Here is a 20069-nt window from a genome sequence, read left to right on the forward strand (position 1 = left end):
CCTTCGTGCGTCCCTTCGCGCGCCCTTCTGCGCGAACTGCTGCGCAAACTGCTGCGTCTGTTCGCTGCCTCTGTTAGCTGCGCTAAGGGAAGCAATTATGTCAGCAGCTCCACTTCCCGGAGGATTAACGTAGTTAGGGGATACATGATAGCATTTGCTTTAAGGTTATGCCCGTTCAGGGAAGGTTACCAAATTGTGCCATCATTGGCCCTCGTTTTGCTGCTCTGCAGAATCCTTTGTGGCAGCAGGGCCATAGACCTGGCGAGGGGAGGGAGGGATACTAACATCACAGAGGGCAGAGTGTGCAGTCAAGTGCTTTTGAGATGCTGCAGAAATTGTTTTCCACATTGAACAGAAACATTTCCACTAAAAGTTTGCTACCATATACTGTCAGTGTGCTGGGACAAGGCCCCAGAAGAAGCTCCCCATAAGATGAGTGCCATGTATACAGCAACTATTCTAAATCAGCATCAGTTATTTCATGTTATATCTTTATATGAAAGTTATAACAGAATGAATCCTATGGAGTTTATAAAAGCTATTATTAAATGCACAGACTGGATCTGTGTTATCAGAAGATGGTCCCAGGAGAAGCCAGGCAGGATTAAGAGATCAGTGCAAAGCAGTAGGCATGTTCATTAAGAAAACCTAAAGAAATGAAGCAGAAGTGATGTAATCCCCTGTCCCAGTACCCAGACAGCACAAACAGGGAAATAGGAGCCAGAAATGCCCTTGTGGATGAAAGGGAGCTAGCTCTGGGCGAGGCAGCAGGAACGGTGTGGCGGTGCCCCTGGCTGTGGCAGCTCCCAGGATTTCCCAGGGCAGCGAGCTTCCGGGGCCAGCCGCACGGAGACAGCGCAGCAAGCACACCCTGGCTGCTCAGTGCAATCCTAATGCAGCATGCTGGTTTTCATTCCTGTTTCCATGATTGCCATTATATGGTTTGGCTCTTCCTGATTAAAAGCAATAAACTTTTTCCACTGACTCGTTCAGTTGTCTCCAAGCAACTGTGCACAGACTGCACCACCCTCAGAGGCTGGCGAACAGGTCGGCAAATACCGGTTTGCTCACCAAGTGCCGTACACACTCAGCTGTTTGGGAGACTCAGAGGGGCTCCAGGGCAGCCGTCTCCCAACCCACAAGGCCCTGGCCATCAGACGGTAACAGCGAACGCCAGGGCTGTAGGACGTCTTGAGACTCAGCAGTTACTCCAAACTTGTCACATTTACCTACAGAAACTAAATTTGACTTCATGTCACTGATGGTCTCTGGGCTTTAAAAGCAAAACTGAGAACCACACACTACATTTCAGCGTGCAATTGCAAAAACATATATATTTACATACTGTTCGCAGTGCTTATAAAATTATGCATTTGATAAACAGTTTCCACATATACAATCACAAAATGCTCTAGGGACTGCGGGTATGGCAAAACCAGCCACCTGCCCTCCTTGGGCCATCCCCAGAGGCAGGTGGCTCRCTCTTCGGGTGCTGCTCAGAGCACCGCAAGGGAAGATTTGTACCTGCGAGAGCTGCCACGACTTCCTGCCTTGCAACAGACTTCTGGCATGACCTTGGACAAGTAACTTAATTCCTCCGTGCCTCAGTTCCCTGGCTGTAAAATTAGGCTCTCATTCTAAATCCTTTACTGACTTTGTTTACTTACACTGTAAATTTATCAGAACAGAGACTATTTCTTACTATGTGTTTGTACAGCGCATGGCAAGTGGAGAGCCTGCCCTTGGCTGGAGGTCACAGGTGTCCCACCATGGTGTGAGTAACAAGAGGCTGTAGCATGTGTCTTACGAACAGAGAAATAAAATAAAATAAAATAACATAACTTAACATAAATAAAATAAAATAATGTATATCTCTTTCTAATCTCATAGACATGTTTGTATATTCATTCATTCAAAACAGTATACAAAACAGTTCAGCATGTATCAGACACGCATCGATAACGTTTCCCCCTGTGAGTTTCTGCATTTGCCTCTAATACGAAGAATGGAAGACAGTGGCTTTGACTTTTCCAAAATACAGAGATATTTATTACAGTCAATTCTTCTATTTCAGCAGCAGCTTCAGTTTGGCCTGACTCCTCTATTACATGACTTGTCTCGGTTCAGAGAGCTGTAATGCACTAGTACTCCAGGTCCTTGCACTAAATTTAGAGCGGATATTCAATACTGTAGTGCCATTGCCTTGTCAAAGGCAGCAGAGGAAAGTCCCCATATAAAACAGAATATTACCATCCCTGTGCCTGTTAGTCCAGCTCACACTGAAGACCGTGGGCAGCTTGTGGCGGAGGGCACCGTGGGATGCCGCGCTGGTCACGGAGCACTGCAGCATTCGCCAAGCGAGTCCCGGCGCGTGGACGCCGCACCGAGTGCCCCGGCAAGGCACATCCACCCCGGCCGGGGAGTTTGCATATTTCCAGCAGAGTGGTCATGGCACCGTGAGGCTCGGTGTGGGCGGAAAACCCTCTGCAAACGGCGAAGGATCGTGCAGACAGCACGCCCCGAGCCAGGCGCCGCGCTGCCGCTCCCGCCACGGATGCCCGGCCTCGCTAGGCCACAGCAGGCCCCGGTCCAAACACCTCCGCCACTCTCACGCCTCTGAGAGCGCTACGCGCAAGCCTGAAATTAGGCCAGCTCCCTTCTGCTATCATTTTTAGCAATTATTTTCTCTAAGGACAGGTTTATTACTGGGAATAAGTAGCCACAGAAGGAGGAAAGACACAGGGATGCTCAAGGCCCAGCTTCACATCAGCTGAGTTAAGGATTAGTTCAGCCCTGGTACTGTGGGAGCAGCAGGGAAGTGCTGGGGAGGCTGGAAAGCCAAGAGTAAGCATAGGAGGTGGGCAAGATCCCTCCAGGATCAAAAATAACTCTGAAAACACATCAGAAGCCTTACATCTGAGTTCACAGGAGTGGGCAGTTGACATCTCCATACCTCTGGGTTTGGACATGTAATCTAAGACATGCAAAGCAAGTCGATCAGAGATGCTGAGTATTTGCACTGCAGTTAGTGGTTGCCAGCAGTGTTTACCATTCACATTTTGCAAGGACAACTTGTCCTTCTTTCTCCCATCATTCCTCTCCTTTCTGGGTTAATGGAAAAAAAAACCAAATTCAGCATACACATCCACCCTTCCCAACAAGGCCAACCTTGCAGAAGAAGCACGCTTGCTGTACAGCCACCCCTCCCAGCACCCTCACTAGGGAGGGAGACCTGCAAGTCCCACCAGTTTTAAATGTCTTGCTGTGGGGTGAGCCTGGCACTGCAGGAGACCTCCGGGCCCGTAGCCCAGGCTGCCGAGCTGGCTCGTGTTATTCATGTCTCTGCAATCACAGACATCACGCTGCAGCAGGGATGGGGCAGTACGTGGCTTGCAGTGAGAAGAAACAAAAGAAACGTCCTGTCACACATCTCCCCAAAACTGATAACCCCAACAGGTTTCCAGCAACATTTCTGTGTACTGTATTTTGCTGCTGAACTGAAGCTAGGTGATAGCAGCTTAAACCAGATGAAATCTGTAGACAGTTAGCTATACTCTCCCAACATATGCCAGAACAAGTACATTTATCAACGGTGAGGCAGACTCCTCTGAACATAAATCAAACATTTTCATTCAAGGCAGCTTGGCGTTTAAAACAAATCACTCCAAGGCACAAGCACCACCAAATAATTACCATGACGTATAGCAGTGTTGGGAATGAAAGGGAGCACTTCGATCCCACCGGCAACCACTCCCTGGGAGCCAACAACATAGGCCATACCATTTTGCAACAATAACATACAGTACAGCTTTAGCTGTATGGGCTCTCACCCGGAGAGCTGGGGAAAGGAATATCAAAATACTGCCAGGCAGGCAGGCAGGCAGGCAGCAGCAGAGCGATAATTTGACATTTCATCCTCATGTCAGTGAACCTGCACCAACATCACGTACCGCATGGCACTACGTGAATCAGAAATAATATTGACAATGAATGAAATGAGAGAGGTAGAGAAATAAGAGATTAAGTCCCTACTCTCTTTTCTCATGACGTCTTGCCTCAATTACCTACAGTGATTGAGAGAGGCGGTGGCAGAACTGCAAGAGAAGTTCTTGGGGGCTGAATAAGTGTGTGAAGCTGCTGTTTCTTCTGGTTTTACTTCAGACAAATCACCCAAGTGATTGCCCAGGTGTCCTGCTCTTTAATGCAGGGGTAGCATTTGCCTGCCTTGGGGGAACTAGCTGGCTGGTAGCGCTCTATCGCAGTGACCATAGACTTCCATCCCAGTCCTTGGCCTCAACTAGCTTTTCTTTCCTGAACAGCACACTCTGAATATTGCAATACCAGGCTTCCTAGCTCAGTATCGATCTGCAGAGGTTGGAAGCCATTTAGCATTAGCTGTACCTTACTGAGTACAGCGCTATGGAGAGGAGATTTTAAAGTCACAGATGTCTGGCCAGATGGCAAACTTGATGTGTACTGGTGGCAGCTTACAGAGCTGGGCTCAATGTAATGTAAGGATCAAAAAGGGATATTTCTTTAAAGTTCAAGGGAACTGGCACGAGTGTATTTCAGCAGTGAGGAGGGCAGAAAGGGAAAAAGTTTAAAAAAAAAAAAGAAAAAAGTGCAGCTATCAGGAGGAAAGCACTGGAGAGAGGTGGCAGCCTCGCCCCGCCATGACACCGCAGCAGCTCTGGCCGCACAGGCCCCGCACGCAGCAGCCAAATCGTGGCTGCTTGGGAGCAGCCGCGCTGGCAGCAGAGCCAGCGCAGCCTCCCAGGGGCCGTGTGCCGCCCTGCCCAGCCGCTCGCTCCCGAAAGCCATGGGCAGCCCCGTGCTTTAGCACGCGTCTGTGGAGACGCACCTGCTTGCAGCCGGAGGCCACGGCTTAGGGAATCAAACTGTTCAGCCAAAAGGCAGATATTGTGCTGGTTTTAATTTTTTTTAAGACCAGCAAAGCATTGGTTTACAAACTGGAGAGTGCTGTTCCCCGCTGGCAGCATTTCCTGCCGATGACCTCAGCATTTGCTCATTCTGACATCACGGTCAAGAGCAATATAATTTGGTCTGGTGTCCTGGGAAATGCTTCCTGGGCAAATTTACAAGCGAAATAAGGACATGTGCCCTTCTGGATGGCAAGCCACAATGTACTCGTCTTTCCAAACTGTCTGTGAATAATAATAAGGAGGGTTTGAAATGTTCCCTGTCCTCATTTGAAAACATTCACTACTGAAGACTTCTGCTGCATCAGTGATGAGGGGCCAAACCTTGAGACCCTCACATAATTTTCAAGAGTCTTTTGGGAGCAAATTCTGGAGCAGAGCTGTCCAACCCACTTCAGAGAAATTTTCAACTTGTGCAGAATAGAAGTTGCTTGTTCAATAGCTGTTGCAGAAAAGAAAAGTTGATTGAAAAAAACAGCTAGAAATTGCTTCAGAAACATTAACACTTGTTCATGAAATGAGAGGGATGACCTGAGCTCTAGATCTCCCTTTTAGTCCCAGGAAGAGCCTTGTTCCTTTTTGACAAACCCCATCTCCTCAGAAAAATTTCCAACATTGTCTGAGAGAGCATTATATCAGAAAAGAAATGAGGATATCAAAAGCTGGACCAAACTAATTCATATAGTACAGCAAACATATTGTGTGAACATGTTGCATTAGTTAGCATAAGATTAGCATTTATACTATTAATAGAGACTTTGCTGCACTTTTTAATATCAAGTACTGACTACAATAAAGCACATCACTGTACCTGTGTTTCAGACAATGTGAAATCATTTATTCAAGTTGCATTTCAATCACATTTAACTGAGAAATCAGCCAACCTAGGTCCCAAGGACTGTATCCTCCATGTACCTCTATGGGAGCTAAGGGAGCGCTGCCAATTTACACCGGCGGTAGATAGCTGTCATATTGCTTTTACAGGGAGCAAAATGCAGATGTGCTGATCTGGCTGAGTGCCACTTAGCCACCTGCAGAAGTGAATGGGGAGAGGAGTTCAAGATATGTTAGAGCATCTCTGTTGAATTACTTTGTATGCAGCTGCCTACAACTAGAAAGGGCTGACAGCTGGGGCAAAGACCTCTTCAGCCACCCCCTTTACACTGCAAGCCAAGATAGGACTCACTTAGGAGCAGTCCCAGCTTCTGTAACAGGAAGGGTTTCTTTCTTCTTTAATCCGGCCTCAAGATAGCTTTTCCCTACAGGCTACCTCTAGCTTCCAGTAAAGCGTACAATCAACTATAACATAGCAAGCAATCCCTTTGGTGACCACTATCTCAAAAGCATAGCAAACACATGACCACCCTTAAACTGGATGACTGGATATGATATTAGGGATAAGAAATCCATGGAGAGCAAAAGCTTTGGTAGTCTTTCAGGCTATTTTCAAGCTTGGAAAGAACTACTCTTAAGTTCACAAGCTAAGTTCACAAACCAGGCTAAGTACATTACAGTGACCCTACAATGGCGTTTTGTGAAACAGGAGCCATGTTCTATGCACTGACTACTCTGTACTGCTATTGCTTTCACAAGGTGAAAAACCCATCTCCTGTCAGGTTATACAGGCTGCAGAACAGTACAACTCTGTTGTTTGAATTATATTGTTATCCATTCCATAGCTCAGGGGAGCACTTTTGCTTTAGGGAAGCTCTATCCACATGTGTACTCTGCTTAGATGTCTGTTATTCAAAAAGAAATCATCTCTTTACTTCTCTATAGGATGTATTAAAAGGTTATTTTCCATTCAGTATAACTGTAAAAAAACAGTTAAAAATTCAAAGATGAAACTCCTCGAGAAGGCTCAGTTAAAGCAGCTCATATATTTCGCTGATGCCTTATTTTCACCACGCTTAGAATATTCCTGCAGTGCTGAAGCACTGATATAAAGCAGGAGCTACAGACTTCTGGTATTCTTTTTTTGTTGAAGTCAGTGCAAGTGATACCTGAAATGAAGGCAAAAAAGAGCAGTACAGAATTTCACCATGGGGACTGGGACACAAAACACGCTCACTCCTGCTGTAGCGAGGCACAGACAAGGACTTAGTTATCTGAGGCTGACCTCAGTCACAAGATAAGTTGTGAGAGATATTTTAGGGCAGGGAAACAAACAGACATGGTTTCAGCCTTGTTGAACAAACAGCCTGTTGTTTTGCCAGTGTCTGACTGGGTGCAAACAAAATCCACTTCCCACATGAAGTTGATCTACGAAACGTAGGAGCAGGTCTGGTTTGCATCGCTCTCATGGGACACAAATCTTGACACCTGTGGTGAGCTAGAAAGGAAAATGCAGAACCACAACCAGTTTCTCCTCCTTCAAGTAAAAGGTAGTCAGGGACCTATTTCTCATCAATTATATTTTCATATGTATCAAAGTGTGATGAGGATTCATATCACTTAGTTACATTCTGCTCTAAGGCGCACTGGAACAGGTAAGGACCATAAACTAACGTTTCCCTGGGACATGTTGGCATCAGTATTGAGCAGATCAGCATGGAAATTAGTGGAATGGTTCCAGGGCAAGCCGCACTGCTTCGTGACCATGTTTGCTCGAGTATGAGGCTGAAGACATGTTACACCACATGATCCCCGTGCCAGTCTCTCTTCTTAGGAGGATATGATGTTAACACAGCAGGATAGTTCCTCCGGCATCATAAAACTTTTGAGATGCTGAAGAGTTTTCCAAGCAAAAAWATAAAATCTGAAAAGTTTTCACAAACAGGAACTCCATAGGCAATTTTGGTCTAGGTCAGCTGAAACATTTTCGCTGAACATCAATCACTGAATATTTTTTCCATTTGTATTTCAGACTTTCTGTATGTTTTACCTTTTCTTACTGCAATTAGTGTCACTGTACAGATAAGAAGACATTTCCAAATAAAAAGAGCATGCATTTTCTTTTTTACTTGAAAATGTCAAAGCAAAAGATGTCTCTCCTGCACTTTGTCTCTGACACACCAGTGAAGCTCTGCTAACACTGTGCAGCCCTGCAGGACCAGCCATCCCCTGACTGGCACCAAATCCCAGTTCTCTGAACACAGGGGCCACAATTGCACTTCCTAGATTGGTATTGCCCCAGTGCTAGGCTGGGTCCAGGATGGGGCCTCAGGATACACACAAGACCGAGGGTCTGGCCACGACTTGGCTTCACTGTTGCCAGCGCCTTATCCAGTGACTCGTGCCAAGGTCTCTCCTGGCAGAAGCACCTTCTGCATTCGCACTACCAGTTTCTGTTTGCACTCAAGGATGGTGGTCATGCCTTGCTCTCACGTCTGTAGGGAATGGCCATTCAACAAAATATACATGAATTTACAGCCAAACCAACAGGTATGCTTTGGCAGGGCTTTTTCTTTTTAACTCACAGAAAATAATAGCACTCTACCCCAGGGAACATCAGTAGTAGGCCAAAGCTTCAAGTGATGGGAGCACCTCCGTTGTAACGCACCCCGACCCACCAGATGTCCTAGCTGCAGGGAGAAAGATGGGGATAAAAAGAAAGAAGATAGGGAAAAGAAAGTGATTCTCTGCAGGTTAGTAGAGGGGATGGTGACCCCCATTTGGGAACATCCATACCTGAAGGATAGCCACTACAATGGCCATGGGTGGAGATTTGCCAGGAATTATTTTCAGTGCCTTCATACACCAAGTAAAACTGCTAGTCAAGCAAAGAGAGCTCTGTTCTTCATGCAATTTTTGTACATCTCCCAGGAAGTACAGTCTGAGGTCCTGTAGCCACCCCGGCTGGCTTCACACATGGACTGGAAAGGCATTCCTCCAGCGGTGGATCTGAAGGGGAGATACCCAGCAGCACAATGTGGAGACTGGGTCCACACCCACATAGCTACTCATGCTGCCTTCTCCTTTTCAACCCTGCAGTGCAGACGTGAGGTCTTGCACAAGAGAGAGAAAGAAAGAGAAAGCTCCTTTTGTTCTTCCCTGCTCTGTATAAAAGCCAGGCCAAATCTGCAGTAAATTATACTTTACTATTTTAGGTCAAAGCAGATACATGGCTGTGATAAGTTGGCTGCTTCTGCACCCCAACCCTTATGGGTTTAAAGCAGATCTATGCCTGTTATACTAAATACTCTAGGAGCTAGTGTTTCAGAGGGGGTCTCCTTCACTGTGGATCGAATTCTGCATGTGCAATTTCTTTTAGTCATGAAGGATTTGCTCCTGATTCCTTGCATCCCAGAATGCAGAAGATCCGTGTGTATAAATCAGACTAATACTCGGCTTGGGTGGCTGGTGGACGCTGCAAACTGTGCCTGCTCCTTGTAGAAGAAGCACCAAGTTCCTATATTAATAGAAAGTTGAGTGCAGAAATCTGATCCCAAAAGAGTAGTTATTTTCAGCGAGTTAAGAAATGCACATGTGCATAATTGCAGAGCAGTCTCTAGCTGCATTTGAAGATGCTGAAATGCAATGGTTTCATGAAAGGCCTGATACAAGACAGATGAATAAGGCAGTCAGAGTAGCTGAGGAATGAATGAAAGCACAGACAACACCAGCACCATGACTTTTGCAAAGCACCACGGTAGTTTCTCTAAAACTCTCTTCATCAGACTGTAAGCAGAGCAATAGCTATTATGCACTACTCCCTAAACATGCACGGCTATAAAAGTTGCAAGGGAATTTTCAGCAAGCCCGTTCAGCAACTGCACCTTGTTGCAAATAGGCTGTTTCTTTTATGTTCAGGCTGGTGGCTCTCCCCTACAACCCTGCAGATTACTGGGCGCCCCCAGGAGCTGCCCCTGTGTCCTACATGTGGAAACGGTGATGGCCAGGGATGGCACCAGCCTGCCAGGGGTTGCTCTTGGGGGCTGCTGGCAGCCAATGTCACTTAGAGCAACCACGCAGGGGGTCCCGGCCAGTCTGTGGGAATAACCCAGTGTGAGCATGTGGGAGGATCAATTTGTCTCCTTGTGGAGGGTGCTGATATTGTGCCAGGGCTAGAGACCCATGCAGACCTCTTGGCTTTAAGAGCTGCCAGTTGCCCATTCTTCCCCTTCAGAAATTTAAGCAATAAAAACTAATTCAAGCCTGAATCCACAGATGACAGGTGGAACTTGGGGAAGTGAAAACTGTCCTTCATCAGCCTAAAAACATCAGATCTGAGCCAAGACTACATACAATCAAATAATGGAAAAAGCTGTCCCTAAAGTGTTTTGGCAAATGAGAATGACAATTTGGCTTGACTGTTTCGTGTATGGTTACAATAACCACCATACACAGAGATGCTGTGTTCATGAGCACATCTGCAGAGCTGAGAAGTTTTACGAGGCCAAGCACAAGCAACATCCATTTGAAAATTCATACCCAAATGTTCCCTGTTTCCAGTTCCAGACTCATGATTAGTTAATAACCTGCTCTCAAGTTTGCAGTGGAGGCCAGAGAAGGAAGCCAGACCCTGAGACTACAGTGATCAATCACCTCCTGGGAAATGAACGGCTTGACACCGGCTGATCTTGCACAGCCAAAGCAGAGCTGAATGTGCCCAGAGCCCTGGCACAGCCCAGGATGCAGAGTGTGGCACTGTCCCTGCCTTCACCCCAAATGCCGGCACCGCACAGTCTGCAGGGGCCATGCCCTGCTGGGGCGGAAATGCCTCCTGAAAGCCAACAGCAAGAAAGCAAGAGAAATAGATGGTGTAGATTTGCTGTTAAAGAAGGGATGGGCACCTCCTAAGCTCCCTAAGGACTGTGCTGAAGGAAAACACATCCTGAGTTGTCAGTGACTCAACTTACTCCTCCCCAGGGAGGTTTCGGGCAGCAAGAARGTTTGCAACCCAGCTCACAACACAGGAGCAGCGCTTAAAGGGAAAACACTGCCCTGCCATCAGTGAGAGGATCTGCAGTTGCAGGCTTGGCAGTATTAGCTGGCTCAGCCCCGAGAACATCCAGAGACTAAACACTGCTAACAAAACTACCTGGAAATGCTAATAAACAGTTCCTAAGTAGATCTCAAAAAAAAAAAAAAAAAATCAAGATCTAGTCACACCTGAAAAACAGGGAAAACGTTTCAAGCACACTTCAAAGACACACAGCAAAATGTTCAATCATCTCTGCGTCCTCATGCACCTCTCTTCAAAGGGAGCAGAGCCCATTGCAACAGTACTCTTCAGAGAGGTGTAACTGCATTGCCCTGTTTCCCCATGGTTTACAGATTGTTATCTTGCCACTGCTGCAGCTGCCCCTGCCCCAGGGCTGGGAAGCCTCTTGCTTTGCCCGACATGCCACCTTGTTACAGACGGGGCACATCGCATGGCCGATGTCTGGCAGGAGCAACATGCAGAACTTCCCTGTTATTCCCCGTCTCCAGAAGAACCTTTTCCTCAGGTACGGGTCCAGCCAGGACTGGCTCTGTGGTGACTCCAAGGTCACTAGTAAAAGCCTAAATCTGCTGGAAACTTGAGATGTTGTCCAAGACGCACCATGGCATTAGAGTCATAATACCTCTACTATGAATCAGTAAATAACATTTAACCTCCCACCATAACAACAAAAATATAACATTTGTAAATGAATATACTTGAATTTGAAACAAGGTAGTCTTTCCAGACTTCTAATGATTTTGATACTGTAAAAATATACACTAACTTATTGTACTTTTAGATCTTTCCACTGCCAAGAATAAGGTGATGATAAGTAAGCATGGCAAAGGCAGTGTGCTCAGGTGGCTGCAAGAAGCAACCATTTCATTCCAGGTTACACATTAAGAACATTCGGGTCTTATTTGGTGATGTTACCGCCAGCAACATAAGCACCCGTAATAGCACTGATGAATCAGAAAGCCATCAGTGCAGCTACACAGTCTTTGAAAAGCAGAATATAAACAGCTGTTTCAAATAAGACTAAGTACATGTTTAAACTGTGACAAACATAAAACAATGTGATAACACAAGGAAATCCCTCTTGGATTGTGGTAATAAACCACTGATGTCACCACTTTCCTGGATTCAACAAAACTCCATGGCAATGTAATGCCACCATTGGGCAAGCTCCACTATGGAGTTTTGCTTTTTTTTTCTCCTCAGCTAAATTAACAGTGGTGAGAAAAAGTATCTGTGAAGCTGCAAATTGCCAAACAATGTTGTCTGGCAATTTTTCTTCCATGTTTCCTTTCATTCCCTCACATTAAAAAAGGGAAGAAGAGAGAGATTACCTAGTGATTCTTGGCCTAACTCCTAGCCGAAAGCTGGGAGAACAGATGTTGCCATTTTCAAATTTCAGACCTGCCCTGCCATTAATTATTTCAGCCCGCTGAATCTGGTGGGATTCCAGTTTGCTGTGGTGGCAATGTACAAAACAATTTCCGACTCTGAAATCCCAGATTAGCAAGTAAGGATCAGATCACCTGACAAACTGAATTACCTGACCAGAGGCACTGGCTATTATGGGAAAAACTGGTTGACTAGGAGAGGAGATCTGTTTTTAGGAATGAACAAGATGTCATGATTTAGAGAAAGAAAAACTTCTAGTAAAAGGATGTGGGACACCTTAGACAGATTTGACCTGTGCCCAAGGGACTTTCTGGAACGTCAAGGAAATAGTGTGTTTCTTGTACTCTCTAAGATGCTGAATGAGTATGTTAGAAAGCTTTGCAAAGATTCCCCATTATATGCTTCAGTTATCATGAGTCACCAAAAAAAACCCATAAAATGGAAGCACTGCACTACCTTTAATGAGAGGAGCCCACAGTGAGCCCACAGGACTGGGTGAAGCAGAGAGACAGACAAAACCTACCTGAGAGCCTGAAACCGGAAGCGTTGACTGGAATTTCCTGGTTGGGTCTTGGCCACAGAGAGTTCACCAACCGTCCCAGTTGCCACAGCAAGATTTGAGAAAACCCAGCTGGTATGCCTAGGGGAAACCACACACCACAGACTCATCTTTGCACTTCACGCTTCCCTCAACACCTTCAGGAGAGGCCCACATGCCTTCACAGAAGCACTCTCTAGCAGTGCCAAGCACACTGGATGTCCTCAGTCTTTCTAGAAGATGCCCCAGGGCCTTCCTGTAGGGGCAGACAGGACTTATCAGCCATTTGACCTCAGCCCACACTGGGGTTGTCCAAGAGGCCCCTGTGGATGCGAGGTGCTCGCTGGCAGGTCCTTGGGAATCAGGCCCCACCGGGGCCAGCCAGCCCGGGGCAGCCCACTGCACAGGGGTCCATCCTGCATGGCGCTGACTGGCAGACCCTGGGAGACAGGAGGGAGGCTACTGGGTGGGCTGGTGTCCTGGCAGTGACAGACCCCCATGTCCCTGCCACCTCGTCATTCCTCGTCACCATTTCTCAGAGCACCAACGTCCTCTGTGGTGGAGCAGGTACTCATCAGGCTGATGCTCCTTAACTTGAACGTCAGTAGAGGGTCCAGAAGGGACTCCAGCATGAAACTGCAGAGTTGGCCAATGTGTGTGACCCTTACCTGCAAGCAGCCATTGTGCCAGGGGACCAGCGTGTTGTCAGGACAACCTCCTTCCTCAGTCAGGACTCTAAGGCAGCGTGGTGCCTGCCCAGGGCAATCCTGCCTCCCTTAATCTGCTTCTCAAGGGTGTCAGTGAGCATGCAGATAAAGGGGATCCAAACAGACAGCATATATGTGGATTTTCAAAAAGGCTTTGACAGGATTCCACAGTAAAGGTTGTTAAAGAGACCATGTTGCCAGGGACTGGAGGAAACGTCTTTTCATGGATTAAAAGCTGGTTAAAGGATAAGAAGCAAAGAGTAGGTCCCAATGGTCACATCTCAGGATGGAGAAGAGTCAGAGTAGAAACCCCTGGAGAGAGGTGCTGGGATCTTTTTTATTCAACACCTTCATTAGTAACCAAGAGAATGGATTGAACAGTGAAATACTTAAGCTTCCAGATGATCACTAAGCTCTTTCAGTTAACCACTGGCTATGCGGATGGAGAGAAACTCCAGAACGACTTTAGAAAATTGAATGAGTGGGCAGATGTGCATCACTGTAGATAAATGCAAGGCAGTAGATCTGAATCATGCCTACATGACACTGAACTTGGAACCGGGAGTTACTGTTTAGGAAGGAGATCTTGGAGTCACCAGGGGCAGTTGTCGGAAATCTTTGGCTCAGGATGTTGATGGAGCTAAAAAGGCCAAGTAGCACTGGGCATCATCAGGAAGCGTATTGAAAGCAGGACAGAAGGTGTAATTTTGCTGCTACATAAGACCCTTGTGCACCCACTTCTTGACTACTCTGCAAACTCTGTTTTCTGCATCTCAAGGAGGAGGTGCTGGAATTAGAGGAAGTACAGAGAAGGGCAGAGTACAGAGAATGAGTAAGGAGATGGAGCAGCTGTCTTCTGAGGGCTGGGACTCTTCAGGGAGAAGGCTGAGGGGGGGATCTGACTGATGTTTCCAAAATTATGAAGGGGATATGCTGACCATGGAACTGCTGTTCGCTAAATCCTACAGTCCAATACTAAGGGGCATGCAATTAAATTAGCAGAAGTCTAGAACAGATAAAACACTTCTGTAACGTGCTGCCACAGAGGGTTGGAGGCAGACAACACCAACAAGGTCAGAAATGGTTTAGACGAATTCGTGGACAACATGTCTATCAATGGATCCAGTAAAGACTGGGCAGAGACATGCTCTCCAGCAGGCAGGAGTGGGAATGCAAGGACACAGGAGGCAAAGGGCTCACAGGAGTGCTGAGGCTCATGTCCTCACCCCAAACAACCTCTCCCACTGCTGCTGCAGAGGGACAGACTGCAGGGCCACCGACCTGACCTTGCAGGGCACTCTCACTCCTCAATGGACTGTCTGTGTACCTGTGCAACAAGACACACTGCACCTTGGCCGCAAGAAAGCTACTGAGAGATTTCTCTACCTGGTTCCCAAGACTATAGCTTCCAAGTGCTTCACGTGCATCCTTACAACACCCTTGGGACAGAGAAAAATATTAATCATCACTTTGCAAACAGAGCTTTGAAGCAAAGGAGAGCAAGTCTCTTATCCCAGAACATGCAAGGTCTCTGCAGTCTCACTTGAAATCGAGCTCCTACACCTTAATTTAAGTGCCTAATTTGTCAAATCATTAAAGGTAGAAGGTTATTCTATGACTAGGTTGAATGTCAGTAAACAAAACAATTCTTTGCATCAGGTGTAAGGCTCATAAGGAACAGTGGGCAATAAGTAACAAGCAGCAATATCACACTATTATATTACTTGCACTGAAAGTCACATACTCCAACAAAAAGACTGATCAGTCACATGTAACAGCAGCCAAAAACAAATCCACCCCAACTCGAGATGCTAAGTCACACCAAATTTTCTCTAACAGAGAAGTTTCCAGTCTCAGTGCCTGAGCAGAGAGAGCAGAGAGCTGCTGCTGTTAATAATTTTTGAAATGGTGTTCTCAGAATATTTACATATACTTATATAGCCTGGGGCAAAAAAGCACAGTGCTGCGACAGGGCAGTGACACACCACTGAGGTTCCTGGAAGAAGCGGCAGCTCTGCTGTGCCCACCACACTGTCAACAGCCCAGCACACCCAGACGTGCCACGGGGCTGTCAGACTTGGAAGCTGCCACGGCAGCAGGTGACACGCCAGTGCCAAAGGCCTGTCAGTGCACAGCTCACCTGGCAATGCAGAAGGAGTATCTGTGATCTACATGAGAGCCGTAACACCCCGCTATTAATCACGTGGGTATACAGAGCTCCCAGGATAAGAGTGTGAATACACGTTATCATTCAGCAGAAGAACGGCTGTGTCTTTTTTTTGGCTGTCATATCATTTATGAATGATATGAAAACTACTTTCCATCACTCACCTGCTGTAACATCTTATGCTGCAGAAGAGAGATGGTGCCTGGCAGAGCAGCACCAGCCCATCCCCACAGCTATGCAGCTCCCCGCAGCACAGAGCTTGGGCGGACTCGTCTCATGCAAGTGATCAGGTCAGCATCTGACCTCTCTGAGGGAGCACTGAGCACTTGCCTTGGTCTCAGAGGAGCAATCTTTTTGGGTGACTGACCTGGGATACCTCCAAAAGACCCAGCTTTCGGGCTCATTGCATACCTGCCTTCCGAAACATCAGACCTCTGCAACTCCTTGGGTTGTACAACCAGCACTTGAGGCATCCAGACTCACGAATCAGTTCTCAAAGTTTCTGCTAGTGCTGACATATTTGCTCACAAAATGTCTGCCTCAAAGTATTTAGAAAGAAGGGGAGTGAGCAGAAGCTCAGTCACTCCCAGACAGAACATTTTCCACATTCGCCTTTGCAGGATGCAGGTTTCAGAAACTTTTAAAGGTCCAGCAGGTTAGCATTTACACCTTAATGCCTTCACCTCCCAGCAATGTGCCTTGATATTTCTTCATTTATTTGTTCAAATACTAATCAGTGTAACAACTGCATTGCTGAATCTCTGTGGTCTTCTGCTCACCCTACTTAGATTTCTTTCACGTAGAAGACTGGCGCAACTTCCAAAAGATATAAAACTAATAAAGAACTGATTTCTAGTGTGTCACTAGAAGTTATCCATTTAAGTTACAAAGCAAGAAAACCTGGCACATGGATGACATCAGATGAGACTGTTTACAGTAAATGCTTCAATTTGGAGCTTTAATAGGAGACAAATATACCACTGCATGAATGCAAAACTGTGATAAAAAAGAGCTGAACTGGATTTTTGTAGCAGTGAGGCTGCAATACTGCAACATGCTTGCCAGAGAGGGCAATTCTACCAGCAGTGCAATAACAGCTACACAGCTGCTACAGACCAAAGAAATCAGTGGAGTATTTTACCATCCTGAGCACAATTCCTTTTGCAACTGCTGTGTCCTTCTTCCTCCCTTTCCCCCCTTGGCAATTATTTCCACAAATAACCTTATCTTTGGTTGCATGTAACTTTTAAGTACATATTGGTAACTTAAAGATAAAACATCACAGGGACGTTGTAGATAAAGCTAAGTACATATTAGAAGCTTACAGATGAAACATCAAGGAAGTTGTAGTGTTGAATCTTGATACTGTATCACAAAACTTGTAATAACCAGATTAAAATCCAGCCGACTGTAAGTTGCAAAAGCAGAATCTTTGTCCACTGGGGCAGGAGCATTAGCTACCACGATAATGAGAATAAGTTTTGCGGGGCTTTTCAAAGATCTAAACATTGTTCAATCATTACAAGCCGTGAGAGGCAGAAATGACCGGTGGTTGGCTCAGATACCAAGTACCTGACATGAAAGACCCAAACGATGCTGTACCGAGGTTTAGCACCGCCACCAAGGTGATGGTACCTGGTAGCGGTGGGAACGCGCCTCGGCCGTGCCCTGCGAGCCAGCGGTCAGGCGGGCGTCAGGTGGGCACTGCCGCCGCCGCCGCTCGTTAGGGAGCTTCGTCTGCTGGGCGGGCGCGAGCGGGGCGGCTGGCGCACGCACAGAGGCGGTGGCAGCTGAGCCCAGCTCCGGGCTGCCATCACCGAACCCTCTGGGGCCCAATACGAGCTCTTGGTAACAAGATAATTATTATCCATCTCCATGTGATTATCTTGTTATTTACAGGGAAACGCAGGCAGTGCGTTTTTCTGCGTTAGAAGCAAGACTGCAGTCTTTTATTCATGGGTCCTTTGTCACATCTTTCCCTTTTTTTCTGACTACCAGCCGCAGGGGACTACATGAAACCAGGGAGATTGCCCAGAAACGCGACGGCAGCCCGGTGCTGGCCTGCCTGCGCCGTTTGGTTTGTCGCTGGCAGGAGACGCAGATGTGGGCCAGAGCAGGAGAGCTCGCCACCGGCACCGGCCAGCGGTGGAAACGTACTTTTACTATTGCTGTGAAATAAAAGAGCCTTGTCAGAAGTGTATTGCGGTCTCGCTCCCCAGCTCTCGCCCCGCGCAGAGGGAGGCCCGGCCGCAGGTGCGGGAAGGAGCGCGCCCGGYGCCCCCTTTTCCAGCCCGCTCGCCCCGCCGGCCCCCCGCTTCCGGCCCCACCGTTTCCCAACGCGTGCCAGGGCACGGGGCGGGCGGCTGAGGCGCTCCGCAGGGGGCGGCCGGGCAGGGCCGCACCAGGACGGCTTTGTCTTCCTGCAGTGGCGGCTGTTCAAATTGTATTGGAGAAACACAAAGGGAGGGTACTTGAAAGTTCATTTGTTAATGCTAGTGAGGCAAGATAAGTCAATGTACCATATAATTTTATGCAGACAGGAGCTGAAAGGAATAGAGCAAAAAAACAACTGTTTAAATTTGTGAAAGCAGACAAAGCAAAACCAAGTGATCAAGAACGAACTGCAGCAATTTTTCCATGTCTTCATTTTTAAAACAGTGTTTAAAATGAGGGCACCAGTCTTAGCATCTGACAGCATTTAATTTCAGTTAATGACCAGATTACTAATGCCAGCTACAATATCTTGGGAAGAAAACGTTGAAGGAAACAGTAAGCTCTTGTAGAATAGAGTTTTTAGAATAATACAGTCACGCATCTGTAACTTGCACTTCTGCATTTCTTTTAGTGCTCAGAAAAGGTAGTCACTCCATCACCTTCAAAATTTCAGGTCTTTGACATATCTGGTTAAACCCAATCCCACATACTTTCTGGGTTGCTATAAGCTCACAAGAGTACCTAAAATGAGTCTGAATATAGCTGTTAGCAACTGAAAAGAATGAAGGAATATTTTTAAAAATAGAGATTTGGTTAGTAATAGCAGTTATTTTAAAGAACAAAATACTGCTAGAGCACAGTCACTTGGTCATTCAGTTTAGAATAATATATCAACATAATATTATCAAATTATCAAAACAATCAGTTATCAAAATAATATTTTCCTTCTGCCCACAAGATATATTTGTTTTACATGTGCAGAAGATGCTTCTTTGCATATTAAACAGGTAGCAGAATCATGTGACTTTTTAAAGTTTTATAGGTGCAAGAATAGGTATCAATTTGCAGAAAAGACCACTAACAGACTACTAAAATGCTAACTTTTGTTATTTTGATGCTCATGTTTTTAAAATAACATATCAAACAAAATCTGACATCATCATTATTTGATTTATTACAGATGTAGTCCAGTGAATGAATAGAACAGCATGCTACGGACCCAGGCCTGGGCTCCCTCATTACAACCCCCTTAGTAACTAGCCGAAGGAAGAAAATGAATTTGCATGAATAAAACATCACTTTAATATGTTCTAGTAAATGGATGTCCCAGGAACTCTGGATGGTCAGCTTGGATGCTTATCTAAACCTTCTTCTGACTACCACTGCTCACAGAACGGGTATTTCTTTTGATCAAATATCTCATGTTCTTCATTTTTGACAGTATAGGAATACTAAAACTTAGTTTCTTGGTGCATTCTAGCATTTTTACTTTCTAACAAGATGAGATAGCGCAAATTATTGGAGAAAGTCTTAGTAAATAAAACTAATGCAATACTTTTTCAAATTTCTACCTAAGCATGCAGTTCAGCTGATGGAAATTAAGAATTACTTTTGAACATATCGTATCCTTCACTGAATGTACTTTTCTAACGAGGAATAAATGTTAAATCACAGTTTGAGATTTATAGTCTCAGCTCAATAAGACACCAAGGCACAAGACTAACTTTAAATATATAAGTAGTCCTATAAATTGAATTATTCACACATCTAAAACATATATGCACATAAATAATGAATGCAAGTTAAGATTACCAAAGAGATCAAATCAATCATTTGCCCATTCAATCCCCATACAAGCCAGACATACGGAGTCTGCATCTTCTTAACATTTCTTGTAATTCTAAAATTTATTCTCAATTTATGAATAAACTTGAATGCTAATGTATTAAACTGATGCAAAAATTGTAAAGGAACACAGATCCTTGCTTGATGATCTGTATTTCCATTTTCTTTCATTGTCTCAAAATACCATCTTCCCTTAAAAAAAAATTTTGAAAACAAAAACCAGAATAATTTACCCCAGCTCTATTAAGCAGAAATGAAATTCTAGGATGAAAATTTCTGACTATGTCTTTGGTCATGCTCTGCCAATTGGCTATCAGTGATAGATGACCTGTACAAAATGGAGATTTTTTTTCATATGAACCCCAGGTTCCTATGAGGTTTT

This window comes from Apteryx rowi, unplaced genomic scaffold (genome assembly GCF_003343035.1).
Source record: "Apteryx rowi isolate R43461 unplaced genomic scaffold, aptRow1 scaffold_616, whole genome shotgun sequence".
NCBI lineage: Eukaryota > Metazoa > Chordata > Aves > Apterygiformes > Apterygidae > Apteryx > Apteryx rowi.